General features: G+C 32.3%; 1 long non-coding RNA gene across 1 annotated transcript; it reads left to right on the forward strand.

Moving 5' to 3' along the window:
- The first annotated feature begins 538 nt into the window (after nucleotides 1-538).
- On the forward strand, nucleotides 539-2,142 carry LOC127738627 (uncharacterized). Its single transcript, XR_008000121.1, has 2 exons — nucleotides 539-688; nucleotides 1,656-2,142. It is a non-coding gene; the product is annotated as an uncharacterized LOC127738627 (long non-coding RNA).
- Nucleotides 2,143-20,669: the final 18,527 nt, after the last annotated feature.

Consider the following 20,669-nt stretch of genomic DNA (forward strand, 5'->3'; position numbering starts at 1 on the left):
TAGATTTCCATTATGTAAATTAGTTTTGGGTTTGTAACCGATCTATAAACATGATAAATATGCGCACATAAACGAATGCAAAATAACATTCCTTATCGTTTGATATAAATACATCTCTTCAGTGAATACTGATAAAAATATTTTTGTTTACAACATAAATTAATAATATGAAAATGTTTTGTAGTTAGATATAGATATATAAGTAAAAAATCATTGATAATATCAATGCAGACGTACCGAAAAATTGTGTTAAAGCATGCGGAAGAATATCTCAGAGAACTTTTTGCGAGGACCGGTAACTCTGTAATTGTTTTTGCGGGAAAATATGAATGCCTACTCGTATCCAATCTTAGAAAAATCGAATTTTTACAGAAAAGTGTCCACCATGTATACTGATTTGTATCACTACAATATAATAGTTATTACGGTGAAGTTGAATTTCCTGTCATTTATTCATCATCCACGCACGAACTTGTCTCAGAAAAAAATATATCTCTGTACATTAACCTCAGTTTCAGCAGAGACATATATACACAGAGATTGGCAACTGTAACAGTGGTCAGCGAAATCCAATTAAAAACACGCATCACACACGACTTTCACGAGATCGCCATTTTGCATTTGATCATGACAAGTTCACCACCGCTTCGATTTTTATTTTACATCAAGCTTTTCAAAACAGCATAATGTAAGTATATATTTCAATTTCGTAAATTATTTACCTTGTTTTATTCAGTTTGTAGTAATTGTTAGTTAAAATATTGTGACGATTAACGTTTTATTGTGGTCAATAATAAGGGGAAAGCTTGGCCGACTGGACGTTATGAAAATTTTTTACACGGACGTATTTTTTATTAAAACCTTTTCATTCGAAAAGGAATAAAACCATTTATGAGATGAATCACTTTTCCCAAGACATACTGGTTTTGTGTAAATATGTTGAATTTTTCATTAAATCACCCACTTTGATGCAATTTACCATCAAAATTCAGTATCCTCGCTGTCGGCCACGTTCAATTTTTAAAATATAAAGACAGGCCCCTGTCCATGTCTACAGTCAATAAACTTTTCCATCTTTAGAGAATAATTATTCCCAGCACATGAATTACTTTCTTATGACATACTGGATTTGTATATAACAGTTGTTTTTTCCATATTTTCACCAGCTTTGATGCAATTTACAATTAAAAATGACCATTCAAGCTGTCGGCCATTTTCATTCTCTTCAATATAAAGACAGGTCCCTGTCCATGTCTACAGTCAATAAACTTTTCCATCTTTAGAGAATAATTATTCCCAGCACATGAATTACTTTCTTATGACATACTGGATTTGTATATAACAGTTGTTTTTTCCACATTTTCACCAGCTTTGATGCAATTTACAATTAAAAATGACCATTCAAGCTGTCGGCCATTTTCATTCTCTTCAATATAAAGACAGGCACCTGTCCATGGCTACAGTTTATAAAATTGTCCATCTTTAAAGAACAAATGTACCCATCACCATTGATCACAGGAATTACTTTCCCAAGTCATACCGGTTTTGTGTATATAAATTGTTTTTTTCATTATTTCCACCACTTTGATGACATTTACAAGTTTATATACATGTATATTTACATTCAGTATCTGACAGCATTTTTTTTTTAACAGGATCCTGCATGTTATAAAAGAACAAAGATGTTGATCAAATTTACCTTACAGTGCAGCATACAAGAGATGTAATATCATACATGTGCTGAATGTAGGACTCCCTAGCCTTTCTGATTGAAAAAAAAGATTCCCTGGCAGACAGGAACAACTATTAGTGATGACTTTTTTCAAATGTTACTGCACAGTCATGTAGTGGACCGATTACATGTACTACTATCAATGTGATACTAAAAAATGGTTTTGTAAGAGAGAAAATGACATGTGCTTATCCTGACTGTGAAAACACCACATTATTGTAGTTCAAATATCATAGTTCATATGCCAAACTTGATGTACATGTGTATGCGATTTTTGTGCAAGTGATGGTGACATCATTGAACTAAGAATAAATACAAGACTCTGCATTCAATCTATTGAATTTGAAACAGAAGTAGCAGTTGTGCAGAGACTATACGGATAAAAATGCAAATAAATATCTTGTGTTCAACTTCATTTGTCTTCTTTACGTTTACAAAGTATACATGTACATAATTTTTACATACATGTATAACAATATGATGATGTAGTATGATTGCCAATGAGACAATGATTTACATGTATGACTATCATTGGAAGGCCACTCTATAATATCTTTGTATATCATGAGAATGGAAATGCTACCTTTGTAGCATAAAGGTAGCATAATGTAAAAAAGGGAAAATGTTCATTTATTCAACAACACTCCTGTGAATATATAACTTGACAGTACTAAAGGCAAAATATTTCGTTTCACAAATTCCTTCCTCTCCTCGGAAAATAACATATTTAATTGTTTACATGAAATGACAAAATGTGTAGAATAAGAAGCAAGAAATGTTCACTCTACTTGTACACTACTAGTCGCTCATATTAGTCATCATCTATGTTTGTTTAAGTCCTTTAGCAATGGTGCTTGTTTATATTTATCTGTTGTGTTGTGTTGTTTCAGTTTTACATGTCCTCATTCTGTGATCACTGTTTCACCTCGCCTATTTTGAAAAATGTTAATGCAAATATTTTCTGCAATAAATTGAAAAGGCACAGCTGCTATGACTATTCAGAAATGTGAGGTATATGTCATGAGACAACAACCCAACGACAAAAATATTCTTTGCACATCTATGAATGTTTAAGAATTCTTGTGGAGGTCAAAAGCACATAACGTGTACTTATATATTGGTGACCTGGTACATGTATGTACCTATTGATGCATTTCGTCCTAAACATAAATTGTGTGAAGAGACCAAGCAGTTTATATGCTTATAAAAAAACTGATATTAAAATGAATTCCTGTATAACAAATTCCGGGAATGAGACACTATTTTATTTAAACCAGATGAGATATTAGTGGTAAAGGATTAAACAGAAGCAGGAGATGTCAAGGGGCAATACAAAAAGTACAAGGTCATGTTACACAGATAAAAAAATGACAAATGAAAAGAAAATAACAGCCCACATAGCACTGCACCGAAATATAAACCCACAAAAGATCAGATAAAACTTCAATTTTAAATCTTTCTAATTTCAAACTCGAGTTTCACTACCCGATAGGAAAGAGTAAAGATAAGGATGTTGCAGTACTTCTGTGGTCTATGAAACAGAACATTAAAATTCTACAGTTCAGCAGAGCATTTTACTGTACTTATGATACATGTTGTTTTTAATCAGGGTCTGTGATATTAAGTCTATAAAAAACTACAAATAATGACAGATTCATATTCAATATTTCATGACAGCAAAAATAGTGATTTCGACAACACTGTACATAATGTACGTTCATTTAGGAAATTCATGCAAAGGTTTCACAAATAATGTAATTGTAGGTCAATCAAAAATTAATCATTTAAATCCGTTTTCCACGAGACAAAATTCTACTGGCTACATATTTTTTTTATATACAAAAGTTGCTTTCTGATTTCTTTTTTTTTGACATGTTAAATGACTATTTTTGTTCCTGATTGAATACTATAGTAGAATGTAGGACAGTAAGTCACAGGACAAAAAGTCACGGACAAAAAGTCACAGACGAAAAGTCACAATTCAGTTTTGAGATTATTTTTCTCTGAACAAGAAAACACTAATTTTAAAAATATTTTTTTTATTTTTTATTGAACTATAATATATGAAGCAACTTTGTAATTAAAATTTATTCAATAAATATCAATGATGATCAAATAATTGTTATGATAACAAAATGTCAAAGTGGTTTGGCACTTAAATGGCTTCATGGTGCCAAGAAATATATTATTTGCATGATTAAAATTTAATAATTTTTCATTTATCAAGGCTTATGAACAATTTCCTGAACTTAAAAATGAATAAATGTAAAAAAAGATATTATTTGAAGATCTTTCTCTTATATATTCAAACAATTGTCAATACATTATTTGTGACTTTTTGTCCTATCCAATTTGTGACTTTATGTCCTGTGACTTTTTGTACTGTGACTTTCTGTCCGTTTACCCTATTCATAGTATAGCCCAGTGTTTCTGTTAAAATAAAGTTCTGGTCATGGTTAAAATAATGTCAGAATTTGTTTAGTTGTAAAAACAATTACCAAGTAACAATCCACTTAGAACTTCACCTCCGGCAAAATTCAGGTGATCGGAGGGCAATAAATTGCGTAATCGCACACCTGTGAATCCACAGTCACAACTCTAAGGAAATAATGACCGGAAAATCGGACACACATAATTTCACTGTGTAATTTAGAAGCAAACTTTAGCAAAGAAATGTTTCTTGTAATATCATGATCATTACCGGATTTTACTTTTTAAATTAAAAGAAATGCCGAAAAAAAGAAAAAAATATTTTCTCAATCAAATACATTAAAAAAATATTATTATATAATATATTATTTCAAGTAGTTTTTTTAGAAAAAGAATTTATTTGATCTGAAATAAGTTTTCCTATTACTTTTCTTGATTAGCTATCGAGGTTATTCATCCCTGACTTGTCTACATGTTGTAGAATAATTATCGACGAGAATCTCATTCCGGGCCGCGTTTTTTAACGGGATTTCACGGAGTTGCCAATCTCTGTGTATATATGTCTCTGGTTTCAGGTATCCCGCAATGGTGGTAAGTCGTGCACTTAAGGACATTTTTTATTTTATTTTTCTGTAGACTTAGCTTTATTTTTTTATTACTGTGTGTTGTCAAGCTTGGTTACTCATAATTGATTTTCAGTCACTGAATGTACGATGTTGTTCCATACTGGAGCAGCTGACCCGGTTTGTTTACATTCAAATTCTAAAGGATTCAAAACCACGTGACACATTGAATCGTTATATCCAATCAAATTGCTCTACTGTCAATTAGGTGATTTTTTAGTACAAGGCAATTATATTATTTGTTTGTATGATATTGCTTTGAAATAGTTTGCAATAAATTGGGGGTTTATTCAATAGGAAACCTCATTGTTAGCCATGAAATTTGACACCAATGGAATTTTATATGAATATTTACTTATGGTCAGAATATCGATCTCTTTATATAGCTGCACGATATGTAACCAGCAGACATAGAAATAGATCAAGTGTCAGCAACATGATAAATGAATTAGGATGGAAAAGGTTACAAACAAGACGAAAAGAAGCACGACTCATCATGTGTTACAAAATAACAAACGACCTTGTAGCCATAGACAAGAATAAATATCTACAAAAACCAACAAGAAGCTCAAACCGGACAGGACAACATACTTACCTATTACAGCCAGCCACCAAAGACTGTAGGAAATGGTCCTTCTTCATAAACACCGTCAAGGATTGGAACAAACTGCCACCAGATACCGCCACAGCAAAGTCTCTTGAGATATTCAAGTCTCAAGTCACCAAAACCACAAACTAAATCAACAGAACAATTTGTTTTTATCCTGTTTTTAACCTGTTTTTAATCATGCGCAACTTGCCAGAATATTCATCATGTTGAATGTGGGCAGTATATGGAAGAAGAAGAAGAAGAACCAAAATTTTTTTTATGAAAAATATATGTATATTGTTTTTTTATTAACCTACTCTATATTCCTGAACAAATTATGGCATGATTATCGTTTGTTTCCCAAAGTTTTTCTTTCAATTTGGATGGTTTTTTTTCGCGGGAAAATCGCGTAAGACGTAAGGTGCTTGCCATTTTGAAAATCTTAAAAATACGATTTGCTTGGCCTGTTTGGTCTGCCATTAAGATTGATGACGCTTAATGGAATGTAAACAAAGCAATGGAGGCCGGAAGAGGGATTTTCTGAAGCTCTGGAATGTGTTTAGGCATTCGGAAGTTAGGTTTGAAACAGCCATTAGAAAATTGGCTTTTTTGTACAATACTTTAGAATAACAATGAAAACATATCTTTTAGAATTTTTTTTTTATCTAGAAGAGTAGAAAAAATGTATTCTGCACTAATTTTGTACGCTGGTATTAGCGTAGTGACGTCAATGCGGAGTTTTCCCGTGTGATAAGTACAATAACAAATTCCGAACGAACCAACATGATGACCGATTATAGACTACGGTAGGATAAAGAGATATGTTGTTTTTTTCTGAGACAAGTGCTTTTGACCATCCTCAAGAACTTGTGGTCATCCGATGTTCAGTACTTCAGTACTTTGATTTCTTTTTCTTATCTGAAAGTATAATATTAGAGCTATCTTCTCATATTTTATCTCAAAATTCTATGGTGCAGTTTTCGTTTTATGGCAGAAAATTGCGTTTTCCATGCATAATCTATACAAAATCTGTCAATTTTGCACAACCTGTAGCGTGAAAATAAGCCCCGTGACCCATTCTTTTTATTATTTTTTCCAAAAAAGCATGATATAAACTACATTTTGGCAAATTATTAAAAAAATCTATGGATTATAATTTAGACACCCCATCTACCTTAAGTTTAAAATTTTAAGTTCGAATATTGATAATTATTTTTTTGGCAAAAAAGACTATTTTTAAAATAACAAAAATAAAAAAACAAAAAATCGGTCTTTTGTCTTAAATCAGTGGTTTTGATAAGAAAATAACACAATGTAAAAATTAGACCAATGGGACAGTTATTAAGTTTGGTACAGTGTTCCAATTTCATTATATATGGAAAATTTAATACATTGTCTTGTATCGTTTCTTTTGTTGACTAGTATACTATTGCGCAGAGTCAGATTATGTACACATAATGGCTGTTACTATTTACCTCCCATGTAATTCGACATGTATCGAAACCTTTAAGCAAACACTTATTTGTCACTATGTCGATTTAACTGTGTCAAAATTGAAATTGAAGAAGAACTACAGAACCGTTCTTTCTATTCTAATATATATAATGAATCTAACTTATACAAAAGAGCTTGAAATAAATGCGGAATGTGTCCATTGGACGCAGATGATGCTCCCGCTTGCATATCATAAAAGTTATAAACGGACATAACTGAAGAACGGTAAAAGTGACACTAACCAAATGTGTAATTTATGTAAGTTTGTGGTCATAAGTATTGTGTAAAAGTTTCATAACATTTGGTTGAGGCAAACTAAAGAAAGAAAAAAGAAACGAAAAATTCAGCAACTTTTTCCTTCTGTAAAGAGGCATGGCTCTAGAACAGTAAAAGTGACACCACCAAAATTCAAACTTGATCTGTATTTGGTGGTTTTAAGCATTGTGTATAATTTAAATAACATTTGGTAAAGACAAACTAAAGTTAAAGAACGGAAACGAAAAATACAGCAATACTTCTATTTGTAAAAGGGCATAACTCTAGAACGGTTAAAGTGACACCACCAAAATTCAAACTTGGTCTGTGTTTTGTGGTAATAAGCATTGTGATTAAGTTTCATAACATTTGGTTCAGGCAAACTAAAGTTAGAGAACAGAAACCAACTTTGGGACGTACAATGATAAACCTTAATGCCCCCTCCGCCACGGCAGGGGCATACAAATGTGTAAATATAACAATTGATAAAATTGAGCAAAATTCCATGAATGATCTTTTCATATGGTGGTCAAAAGGTTTTGAGAATCAAAACAGTATATACAAGTTAGGACCAGCAAATTTTCCTCAAGGCCCACAAGGAGAATATGTTTTGAGAACTATAAAGATGCGATAACTCTGCCTTATACAAATAATAATTCAGTTAGGTTTTTTAAAATAAAAATTGATAGACAAGCTGTCCTTTTCCATCATATACCATACAAACATTGACAAAGTCTTGCACAGTTTAAGATAGATCGTTGGTATATATTTCCTCAGATAGAACACGTAGAATTTTTATGCCCCCACCGTAGCGAAGGGGGCATTAAGTTGTACCCTTGTTAGTAAGTACATCTGTTCTAGACTTATACACCTTTACAAATGGAAAAATTGCTGACTTTTTTGTTTCCGTTCTCTAACTTAAGTTAGCCACAACCAAATGTTTTGAAACTTATACACAATACTTATTACCATAAAATACAGATCTAGTTCGAATTTTATTGGTGTCACTTGTACTGTTAATGAGTTATGCCCTTTAAAAATGGAAAAATTGCTGAATTTTTCGTTTCCGTTCTCTCTCTTTCGTCTGTCTGACATAGCTCTTCTTACCCTGACCTCATTTTCTTAAAACATTGATAATGTTAAGTTAATATGGTACTTGTATTAAAATCTTTATATAACAGAGTTTCAAAAGTAATTCATTGATAAATAAAACCAACCAGACATTTCAGGGTGTGCATTCTTGTTTAGCAGATGTTAGTCTAGGGCAATTTTTTTTTTAATTGTTCATTAAGATTTGTTTTACAGACAATCATGTTATGCTCATTGTTGAAGGCTGTACGATGACCTGTGGTTGTTCATTTCTATGTCATTTGGTCTCTTGCGGAGAGTTGTCTCATTGGCAATTACAACACATCCTCTTATTTTTATACACAGACTTAAATGTTTTTGGAGTTCAATATTATTCTTTTTCACTAACAGCATCAATCCCAGGCACGACAACGGGTTATGCGTATTACCATTTTTTTCAAACTTCTGAGAAATCTTACATATAACTATAGAAGTAAAGTTATGCTTAAATTCTTAAAATGCTTAGTTCATAGGTTAACACAATAAGATTCCACATTTTTTTCAACAAATTTTATAATTATGAAAAAAATGATTTTTTTTCCAAAAAAAGGGGGGGGGGATGCACCATACCCAGAGTGATGAGTTTTCGTTTTGTACAAGTATATCCTCATTAATCATATATTCTAGTTTAAAATTAACAAATGTGTGTCAGAATTGCACATACAAATGGAATATTTTAGCTTTTTAAGTTGAAAATGTTTGATTATTCATCTGTTTGGTAATCTGAATTTTGGTGAAAATTGACAATTTTTGACTAAAATTATTTTTTTAAAGAAAAAAAAACACACGACTTTCTTTTTATTTTATGAATATATAGAATGTTGTCTTTCAAAATTTGTCACTGACATGTAATTGTATTGTTGGTCTTGGGAGATAAACAGATTTAAAATTTAGGAGTTTTTGAAATTTTTCATTTTCGAATTTTTACACATTTTTAAATGGTTGCTTTGGAAACAAACTATGTAGTAAATTCAAAATTTTAACATTTTTGTATAGGTTGGGGTTTTGTTTGTCAATACTGTAAATATACTTATTGTTTGTTTTGATTAACTTTATTTCAATGGTTCTTTAAAATCACTTATATTTCAATTTTCAAAGGCTACTTTTGTACGTATTTTGGCAAAATTGTGTAAGGATGGTTTCCATGGCAACCAAGGTTAAAAAGAAAAAAAATAATATATGAAACTTATTTTCATACCATACCTTCTTCATAAACAAAATATAAAGACATTTGAAGAGGGTTCATGAATCGCCCATCAACAGGAACCTGCATGATTCTTACAAAGACAGGTACTTAAGAACAAACATACGAAACGTATTTAAATTATGAATAAACAGTGATGTAACTATTAAATTCTGCGAGGGTCGTTCACAAAAAAATTTTTTACTGGAAAGTCAAACCGATTAGTTGAGTTTGACTTTCCAGTAAAGACATTCGATCTTCTTCTTTTCATATAATTGATTTTTTTTGTGAACGACCCTCGCAGATTTGGTATTCGATACAAGTACTCGTTGACATTCCTAATAGGCAGCGTGAATGGTTATCACTGAATGATCAGATATAAGCCTGCTCTTCCCTTCAGTTATAATTTATATCTCATGATCACACTATAGCAGATCGCAACCAACTACCCGTATAAGTTTTATTAACAATGGTACGATTTTTCCAGGGAAGATAGAATATCCATGCAGTGAAAGCGTTTGGATATTCAACTGTAAAACAGTGGCGTTAGATGTAGTCAATTAGGGTTGTACTAACAATTGCAGGTGTAGGATTATATAAATACAAAGCACGTAATGTATAAATATGTGACCATGTCTTATTGGGAAAGTTGTCTTCTTTTTATTTGAAATTTAAAAAAAATGTCATACAGCTGGGACTATCATATACTAACGTTAGTATAATAGTCCCAGCATACCGGTAGTGTATTGAAAGTATTTGTTCCAAGTCAAGGCTTAGAAAATATATCGCCAATTGTTTCTATGATTGTCGTTTGGAGTAGTTTTTAGCAGAAATCTTATCTTATAATCAAGATATACTTCAACAGATACGACATTGCTGCCAAGTGATCAATATTGACTCATGTGACTTCTGGTTGGTAGTCTAGGACTGTTATAGTCTTTATAGCTTGCTGTTCGGTGTGAGCCAAGGCTCCGTGTTGAAGGCCGTACTTTGACTTATAATTGTTTACTTTTTACACATTGTGACTTGGATGGAGAGTTGTCTCATTGGCACTCATATACCACATCTTCTTATTTCTATTAACTTGCGATTTCATGCCGAAAGTCTGTGGTTTTCTCCGAGTACTTCGGCTTCCTACTCTAAGAAAACTGGCCGCCATGATATACACAATAAGTAGCATAAAAAACAACAAACAAACTGTACTAAATCTTTACTAAATTATTCCATAGATACACAGATTTGGTTTGCAAGTTTGGCTGTACCTGTAGAAAACTTATTTCAAACGGAATAGCCGTGACATCCTTACTTTTAAGGTGATGTTGTTTACCGAGACCTGAAATTTAGAGACGATCAGAGTAAACTTGTCAATCCTTTAAATAAAACGTAATCGACACTGTAATTAGATCTTTGAATATTGTTTTTGTTTGTATAGCTATTGACTTTTTTTTTATCAGTAAATTAAAACCATACTGAATATTATTGTTCATGGTTCTATACAATCTGTCGATACCCATATTAATTTTGGCATTGTACAAGGTCATGTTTTTCTCTGACTGTTACTTACTTACTTAATCCTTTTCATGTTCTTGAACAAATAAGGCAGCAAAAAGTTTTCCCTTGTTTCTGTTTCTGTAGCATAAGTTTTCTTTCCGTGGCTGAGTAGCTAGCCTAGCGCACAACCTCCTAACCAGGAGGGCCAGGGATTTATTCATCAAAGTTTCCTTCCTCTATATGAGCTGCTAGCCAAAGTTTATGACTCCCATCTAGCCATTGATTTTGTATCGACTTGACCTTCTCTTAGATGAACTGCTTTAACAGAGCTATGATCTTCAGCTGACCAACTATTTAGCCATAGCTGGGACAAGGTTGATGAGTGTTAGGACACACGTCGGTGGGCCTACACACTGCATATTTGGGATCCTTGCTGCTCCGAGATCCTCTACAATTTTGCCTAGGATGCTAAACCCTAGTTACAAGGCTATGTACTGGCAAAAAAACGTACACACTCGGCTTTCTTTTCACCTGCCAAATTAGGCTAGCCAGCGGTTGTGAACAAAACAAACCTATGGCTCCCACCACACTAGACGCATTCGCAAACCATGCTGTACAAACCACAAGCACACTAACTATTAATGACGTCTTTAGTTACACTTAATCCATTAGATGTTGGATGTGAACTGGTTGATATTTTAGTCTAAAGATACATGATTTTTAAGTTCTTTTATTGGCTTTAAAGTAGGTGTCAGTAACTGCGAGTACTGTCAGATCTGTACGTTGTGTATTTTTTGTTATGAGGAATGTAACTTCCCTGCCACGTCCGGTCTGTGTTTTTGTTAGATGTTTATTTCTGCTTTGTATTGATCTGATGAGTTTTCAATCGATTTTTATAGTTTGTTCTTATGTTGTCACAGGTTACGGGAGGGTTGGCGCCTTCAAACATGTTTAATTCCGCCACATTCTATATGTGCCTGTCCCAAGTCAGGAGCCTGTGATTGAGTGGTTGACATTTTTAGCTGTTTCTCATATTTCTTTTTCGTTTATTGTTTTGTAGTTTGTTCTTGTGTAGTGCCGTTACACCACTGTCCCAGGTTAGGGGAGGGTTGGCGTTTTCAAACATGTTTAACCCCGCCACATTCTTTATGTGCCTGTCCCAAGTCAGGAGCCTGCAGTTCAGTAGTTGTCGTTGGTTTATGTCTGTCATAATTGTTTTTTCGTAAATTGTTTTGTTATAAATCAAGTCGTTGGTTTTCTCAATCAAATTGTTTCATATTTCTTCATATCGGGACCTTTTATAGCCGACTATACGGTATGGAGTTTTTTCATTGTTTAAGGCCGTACGGTTACCTATAGTTGCTTACATCCATTTCATTTGGATATTTGTCTCATTGGCAATCATACCACATCTCCTTATTTGTATATGTAATTCATTTATATAATAATTATATTATTATAATGGGGATTTGAAACATAAAAAAAATATTAATAGTTTGCCCCAAATTTAACTTTTAAAAGATTGATTGAAAGTTTAAGGTTAAAAAAGGCTAAAAAGGCTGTGTTTTCACCTGGAAATTTACTATGAGTACAGACAAACCTGTGTATCTGGAAAAGTTCTAAGGCAAAGCATGCCCTAGGTAAATAAATTCAAATGCATTTTATGTTTTAGAAAATCAAAAACTTAACTGGAATTTGCAGTGCATTTTTTTCGTTGATAGTTGTCTTTCTTAGCACACCACGTCTCCTATATATATAAACTTGTCTTCGTGTACATTTGAATTATCGCCCTTTGGCCACCTCGGAAAAAGGTTATGTCAAATAAAAAGAAAAATAATATTTGAAAAAAATGATTACGATTTGTTATGTCCACCAACAGATCCAGTCGACCTGTGTCAGTCTGTCTTTTTCTGTTTGAGTATTCTGCTTTTTCTTAGTCTCTTTAGAAAGAAAACCTGCGTTTGTTCCTTTCTTTTTTTGTATCTGTGTATTTTTATTTTGAGTCGTGCACAGGGTGGTTAATTGATACTGACTGTTATTAACTAGTTAATAAAGATAAAAAAAATGTTATAAACTAGTAAAGCTTCATCCTGGTTATGTATCTTATTAAATACTAGTATGACCAAAGAATGAACAGCATGAAAAGTTTATGAGTTCATTGCGGTTTTCCCCACCAGAATACCTTTTTTAGTTGAATAAATAGTTCGAACTCCACCTTCTCGAAATGAACAGGATCAAATCTTTGTTTCAACAATACTATGTTGTCCAATCATATTGTGTGTGTATCAAGTCTATAGGAAATTCCTTTTGACATTTCAAGGAAGTAATGAAATAATCGTCTCTGGACCTTTCACTTTAAAGCGGGGACATCGAAAGAAAGACTGCTTAACATAAGTTTGCCATTTTAGGCTAGCAATTTCAATACACGACATAAAACGTAAGGATTTCTGGTACAACAAGCCACTATACTCCTCCATCTGAAGTTAAGTATTACACTGTAACATGCACGGCTATCTCATTGCTGCTACAATGAACGTTTATAACATTACATGTCACATGTGAATCAGGATATGCTCAATCTTCCGGAGCTCTTGGATTCATCCCTAGTTTGTTTTTTTTAAAGGGGTTCGTGTTGATCTTGCTTAAGTTTTCAATATCAGTGTTCTTTGTGCTTTAAAAAAATCAATGTGTTATTTCTATATCGGTAACAGTCTTGTCTATCAACTGTCCTGAAACACGTATTTCTCAGTAAAACAAAATCTCACATTCGCTGACGTTGAAGGGTTGTTCTCTACTAAAATCCACAGTGTCATCCGATGGAAAATGTCATGCCGGTGCATAGAGGGCTGACTATAGATAGATGTGGTGTTTAACGGCTGGTGACAAAACTCAATGCTCTTTTTCTAAATATCACATTTTGTATTTTAATTTGATGGAAAAAATTGTTAAAAAATCTTACTAGTGTATTCAGACACTCTCTGGTTTATTTCGCACTCTTTCAATAACCAAATTCGAAGTTCGTCAACTTTCCGTGTTTGATCTTTTGGGATGATAAGTTAAGATAAGAAAACTTTATTTTGATTCGGTATGGTTTAAAACATACAAACATAAGCTCTTGAGAGCTTTTCACCGAATATATAAAACAATAACACATAACATAAAACAGATATACATATACATACAGACATAGAATGAATATGATATACATGCAAGGCAATCAAAGCATACATATATAATCAGAACATATAAGCACACATAAATGAATAGAATAGCCATGCAAAGCAATCAAAATCATTAAGCACTATAAGCAACTAAAAAGTAAATGAAAAAATTAAAAGCTATGAGAACAAATTAAAAATACTACTTGCATGCACTACATCTACATTCTGATCCATTCCAGGACTGAATTAAGCTTTTAAACTGGGAGAAGTTATTTTCAGTCCTGAAATGGTCAGGTAAGCTATTCCATAATGTAGGAGCTGCAAAACGAAGAGAGTTTTTTGCCAAAAAAAAGAAGTTCTTACCCTTGGAATATTCAAAATGTTACTATACCTGAATGAATAATTAGTTTGTTTTTTTCATTTACCAGATTATTGAGACAAGAGGGAGATAGATTGTTAAGAATTTTGAAAGTTTCCAATGCCATAGTCCTGATAAGACGGAACTGTAGGGAAGACAGCTCAACTCTCTGTAATAATTCCAAATATGACGAGGTGTAATCGTCATAGACAAAACGAAGTGCTCGTTCCTCAACTTTCTCTAGTTTTTTAGTGTTAGTTTCCGAGCAAAAGTGCCATGCCAAAGGGCAGAAATTAAAGTTGTTTAAAATAAATGTATGAAATATAGTAATTTTATTTAGCCTAGAAAGATATGGTCTTAAGCGTTTTAGAACACTGAGTTTCTTAGCTGCCATCGTACAGATATTTCCAATATGAATGTCAAATTTTAGTTGATAGTCAATTTCTCATAGATATCATCAAATAGCGATATTGTCTAATATGAATTGTAAATATGCAGACATTCCATGCGGAAAAAGTAGTTTTTGGCAACGAAAAATTAAGAAAATACGAATTTTAAAACAAATTGTTATAGGACTTTTATGATATGTTTTGTGAGTGACTTAGTCCAGTTTATACACCAATAAATTCCTTTAAAAAGGCGTTTAATCCTTATAATTCTTTAAAATTGGAGATAAGGAATATATTTTTCCACACTCGTAACCTCTATCACATGCCATTTGACTTCTATGGGGGGGGGGGGGGGGGGGGGGGTTGGGGCTAGGATGAAAAATTGTGTCCTGTCTTTTTTTTTAGTTGTAATCTCTGTCCTGCCTTTTTATTTTTCACTCTTTTCGGTCCTGCCTTTTTGTTTTTGCAAAGTGTCTCATCCTGCCTTTTTTTTTACTCAAAACTCCTGTCCTGCCTATTTTTTTCAAATTTCATCCTAGCCCCCCCCCTCCCCCCCCCCATAAAAATCAAATGGTAGCTCCCTAAATTGTATATTTGTGTCATTGAATAGGCCTTGCGCATGAATATATTTGTTGGTTATTGCAAAAATATGTACTCAATGAAATTTGCAATCTGATAAAAAATAAACTACAAAAACTCTTATCATTCAAACGAATGTTTTTGTGTTGATTATTTAATTCAACGCGATCAACGTGCAGTCAGAGACATATATACACATGTGTATATATGTCTCTGCCTATACCCTAATATCCAAAATCTAATATAAGTTAGAATCAGCATTTCAAAGAACTCAAAAAATTAAATTTTTAATTTTTTTGATTTTGGACCTTTTGGACCTCAATTTGAACTAGTTTGTTAACAGGGCTAAAAATCCAAAATCTAAATACAGATCACAGTTACCAGTAGATTCAGCATATCAAAGAACCACACGAATTAAAATTTTGGTTTAAATCAAACAAAGTTTAATTTTGGACCCTTTGGACCTGAATGTGAACCAATTCGAAAACAGAATTACACAAACTTGGTAACAGATTCAGCATATTAAAGAACCCAAAGAATACATGATTCTCATCGAAATTGAAATTGGTCAAGAAACAAATAATGTATACAAAGTATTGGTGTTTGTTTGGTTCCTAATTCATAAACAGTTTGGGCCATACTCACCAAAATCAATTCCAACTTTCCCTTTTTGGTTTGAAATCTTGTATAATAATTTCATAGAAATCCATGGATTTATTCTCATGTTATGGTCTGGAAACCCCGGAAAATCATTTTTTTTTAACCTTTATTCCTAAACTGTTAGGGCAATAACCCCAAATTCAATTCATACCTTCCTTTTGTGGTATGGGACCTTGTGGTTTTATGTCTTTGAGATCTATACACTTATACTCAAGTTATTGTCTGGAAAACATATGTCTAGAGACCACAATGACCACATATCCACACCATTATAAAATGACAAAAGTTTTGCAGTCTATAAAAACTTAATGTTGACCACACTTCAAAAAAAGGCCAAGGTCAGATGTATCTCATCAGACAATCATATTCACATTACAATCATTCTGTACACCATACATTGTTGACCTAGAGAATCTGACCGAGAACAGACCAAATCATGGAACCTAAATGATGACCAAATGGTGCAGGATAAGCCACTCAAATTAACAAATTGTTCGTAAACCTTTTTCTTATCCCAATCCATGCAATGTGATTAAAAATATATCTCTTCATGTGAGAAATAGATCACAGGCAATAACCAAAAGAGAATTAATTGTCCTTATTACACATAAAAACTGTCAAATTAATTTGAAAACAAATAATGTACACATACCCTTAAAAATGGAACCAAGATAATGTTCATATGCCAGATTAAACCAGACCATAAAGCAACTGCATACACGATATGGATTAACTCATTCTTCTTCAGTCTGGATTATGAAGTTTTATATCAGGAGCATCCACTGCTAGATCTGTATCCCTGTGTTTTGTATCTGATGAGCCTTTATGTAAACTAGATCATTTTAGAATTCTAGATCTATTTAAAGACTTGGCAGCCAATCAGGTAATCAGCAAGTCCAATGAACATTTCTGTCATGTAATTCCTAAGTATCATTTGTGTCAAGTCTTGTTTAAACTAGCAAAGAAGTTTCTGTGACATTTAAAACTCAAAACATGATGTTGAAAGATATCAAGAGATGGAAATATAAACTGTTGACACAGAGATATGTCTTGCGTTTTTGGTGGTATAATGCAAATGTTGAAATTAAATTGCAATATTTAAACTTATCTATGCAATGAACCATGACTGACGGTTCAGGGCAAAATAATAACACCATGGAAATGCTAATTCTTATAAATTAAAACTGCATACCCAACACCATTGACTTATCAATTGGTTCCTTGTTAAACTGTGAAAGTTTCAAAGTCCATGAACCATGATAAGGAAGTGGGACCAAATAATCTCTATGAAAATGAGACTTGCAAATGCCAATACAACTGCATACCAAATATCAGATATTAGTCACTCATCTTAAACTGATCTAATCACAAATCGCATGTAAATAATGCAAAACATTCAGTCAATAAACCATGACTGAGGCTGGAGCTGAACAATCTCTATGGAACCGAGATTTGTCAATGCATCTGTCTACCAAATATCATTGACATACCACTTATAGTTCCCTTTCAATTGACCTAATCACAAACTTATACATGTAAACTAATTAAAAGTTTTAAGTCGACTATGACTGAGGGAGAGAAGCAAAATAATCTCCTTAGAAATAAGATTTCAATGCTTATATAACTGCATACCAAATATCATTGACCTACCACTAGTTGTTTTCTTTAACTTGAACTTATCACACAATCAAATACATTGTTGAAGCTGCTGCTTATGGAAAAAGCATGCCCAAGTCTCGCTTTTTCAACTTCGTCCATACCATACAATAAATCCGCTGTGTGTTACCCTTGACCACAGAAACCTCTTCCCCCTTTATTTGTCATTCAGACTCAAATAAAATATAAGATAGGTTTTCTCAATTAAATTTTTATTTACCTATTTAATTATATCATTATCATGCATCATAACATAAAATACCCAAATGAAACCAGACCTATTCTGCTCCATCAAGTGTGTACAAATACCATAGAAATTGTAATAATAATAAGTTTTTAGTCCCTTTATAAGTAAAAAGGAGGAAAAGGATCTGCATCATGGGTAAGGTATCATTGGTTAAATATTACAATTATACAAAATAACTGACAGCGCTGAGGATTCTTTTTAGTTTCTTGATACCAATTCCCAGACTAGCTGTTTAAATAGAATTTAGAAAATCAATTCTGTTCTGAGATACATGTCTTAAATTTTCATATCCTTAGGTCTTAAAGGAATATTTTTTAAACTTAAAATAAATTTATATAATTCCATAAAATATATGAATCCTCAGTTTGTCACATACGAAGAGGCATTTACAAATATAACAAGGAATACAATGGTAAATACTAAGATAAAAAATGCATAAAAATACATGAATCAAATTCATTTATGAGGTGTACTCAATTTATTTACTGGGTTATTTAAATAAACTAATATCGTAATCTGTGCAAAAATTATTAGATAACCAAGGAAATAGTTAACTGCATTTCATTAAACATTTGTAACCCCAAGCTCTTATATTGTATATAAAGTTTCTTTATAATTCCTCCCAATTTCTAACCAAAGTCAATTCTTTATATCAAAGTAGGATAGTTATTTAACAATACATGTATGATATAAGTATTTTTTATTATTATTTTCTTGGAACCAGAACTTTTTGCCCAGGAAGTAATAAGTAATTATTTCATATAAAATAAAAAGAGGAGATATGATTGCCAACAAGACAACTCTCCACCAGAGACCAAATGACATAGAATTTAACAACTATCAGTCACCTACAGCCTTCAACCATGAGCAAAACCCATACCCATAGTCCATATCCTTTAGGAAATGTGCCATAGTAAGCAAGTATATCATCAGTTTGCTCATCTGTCTACAACTTCCAATCACAATTAAAGGATTGAATTGTTTTTGCCTAAACTTTCAAATAATCTTCAGTATCTGTTGGCATTGTGTATATTTTTTTCACATCCAAAGGTTCCCCAATCGAAGAATGGACTTTTCCATCTATAAAATTTTATTACTCATATTAAAGGATAGGTTGAACATAGATTTAGTTAAGAGCAAGATTCTGCCTTTATAAATCTTGTAATTTGGTCAATCTTCAACGACCACTTCAATATTTATGTTCATTCATTTTTCAATTTTATCCACTAGAGTTAAAAGCATAATAAATGTCTGATCTCATTATGTAAATTTATATTTTGAATTGCATGTATAATCAAAATATATAAACTCAATCATACTAAGGCTTGGTATAACAAGATTTGACAGTAAAAACAAATAAAATCACATAAAAACCACTAAAATCAAATAAAACAAGATAAAACACAAATCTTGTTATAGCAAAGCCTTATAAAATTTACATTAAAGCTACAGTGGTAAAATATATCAGTGTGAACCCCAAATTTATTTTGAATTTAAGTCATTAAAATTTTGTCATAATGAGATCCAACTACTAAAAACATGATTAAAAACAAATATATTTGAACCAACCTATCCTTCACATGATAAAATGGTGGTATGAGAAGCTTTTTTCCCTTTTTTTTTCAAATACTTAGGAGGTCCATTCATTACAATTGAGAACCCCAAAATTTCATTATAATAAAATAAAATACACACAGCCATTAGATACAGAAGATAATCTGAAAGTTTAAATGAAAACCTTCCAATAGTTTATAAGCTGTGGATGAGAGATGATGATGGACAAACAGACAGACAAATCTTCTTTAATAAAATTGAGAATGGAAATGGGAAATATGTCAAAGAGACAACAACCCGACCAAAGAGCAGACAACATAACCTTTTTATGCTCAACATGAGTGCAGATGGGTATGGGATTTGGTCCTGCCCTGGGTCATATCAAAGAATTGAAAATTGGTATTTGATGCTCCCCTGCTAAGCATTCAGCAATTAGGAGTAGGAGCATTAAGACTGGTCAGCTGGAAGTCAGAATAATGTGTTCAGGTAGGGTTAGATGTCTTGTGCAGACTTTTACATTATGAACTAGCACATTAAAAAAATCTTGCATTTTTAATTATCCATCCATCCTTCAAAATCAAAACTTCTTTTACAGGATCCTGGTTATACATGTGGAGGGGGGAGGTAATTGTTTAGAAGCTGAGTACAAGCCTCAAAAATCGAACATTAAAATATAAATAATCATAAATGAGAAAAAATATAGAAATCAATCACACAAAAATGAGAAAATATGACAAACTGCAAAAACTATGTAATTATTTTCACTTGAGTGGTCTCAGATGCTGAATAATGCATTTATAATATATAAACAAAACCAATAAATAAAACTGACAGCCAATAATTTGTATGAATGTATAAAGAATGCAGAGTCAAAACAATCCATCTAACTAAACATTTTTATTTCTAGTTCATATTGCACCAAAAATTCAGTACTTAAATTGTTTAATAGGGGATTTGTTTTATTCCCTTTTAGTGTTTGGCCATCAAAGTCCTACTTAATAGGTTTCTAACCAGAAAAAATCATTTCACAAAGGACTTATAATTCTTAACCAGTGTTCATAACTTAAAATATATGTAAACTGAAGCAAGTCTTATGGGTATCTGGTGAAACCATACATCATACCTTTGGGACCTCTCAAA

This window comes from Mytilus californianus, unplaced genomic scaffold (assembly GCF_021869535.1).
Source record: "Mytilus californianus isolate M0D057914Y unplaced genomic scaffold, xbMytCali1.0.p SCAF_4, whole genome shotgun sequence".
Taxonomy (NCBI): Eukaryota; Metazoa; Mollusca; class Bivalvia; order Mytilida; family Mytilidae; genus Mytilus; species Mytilus californianus.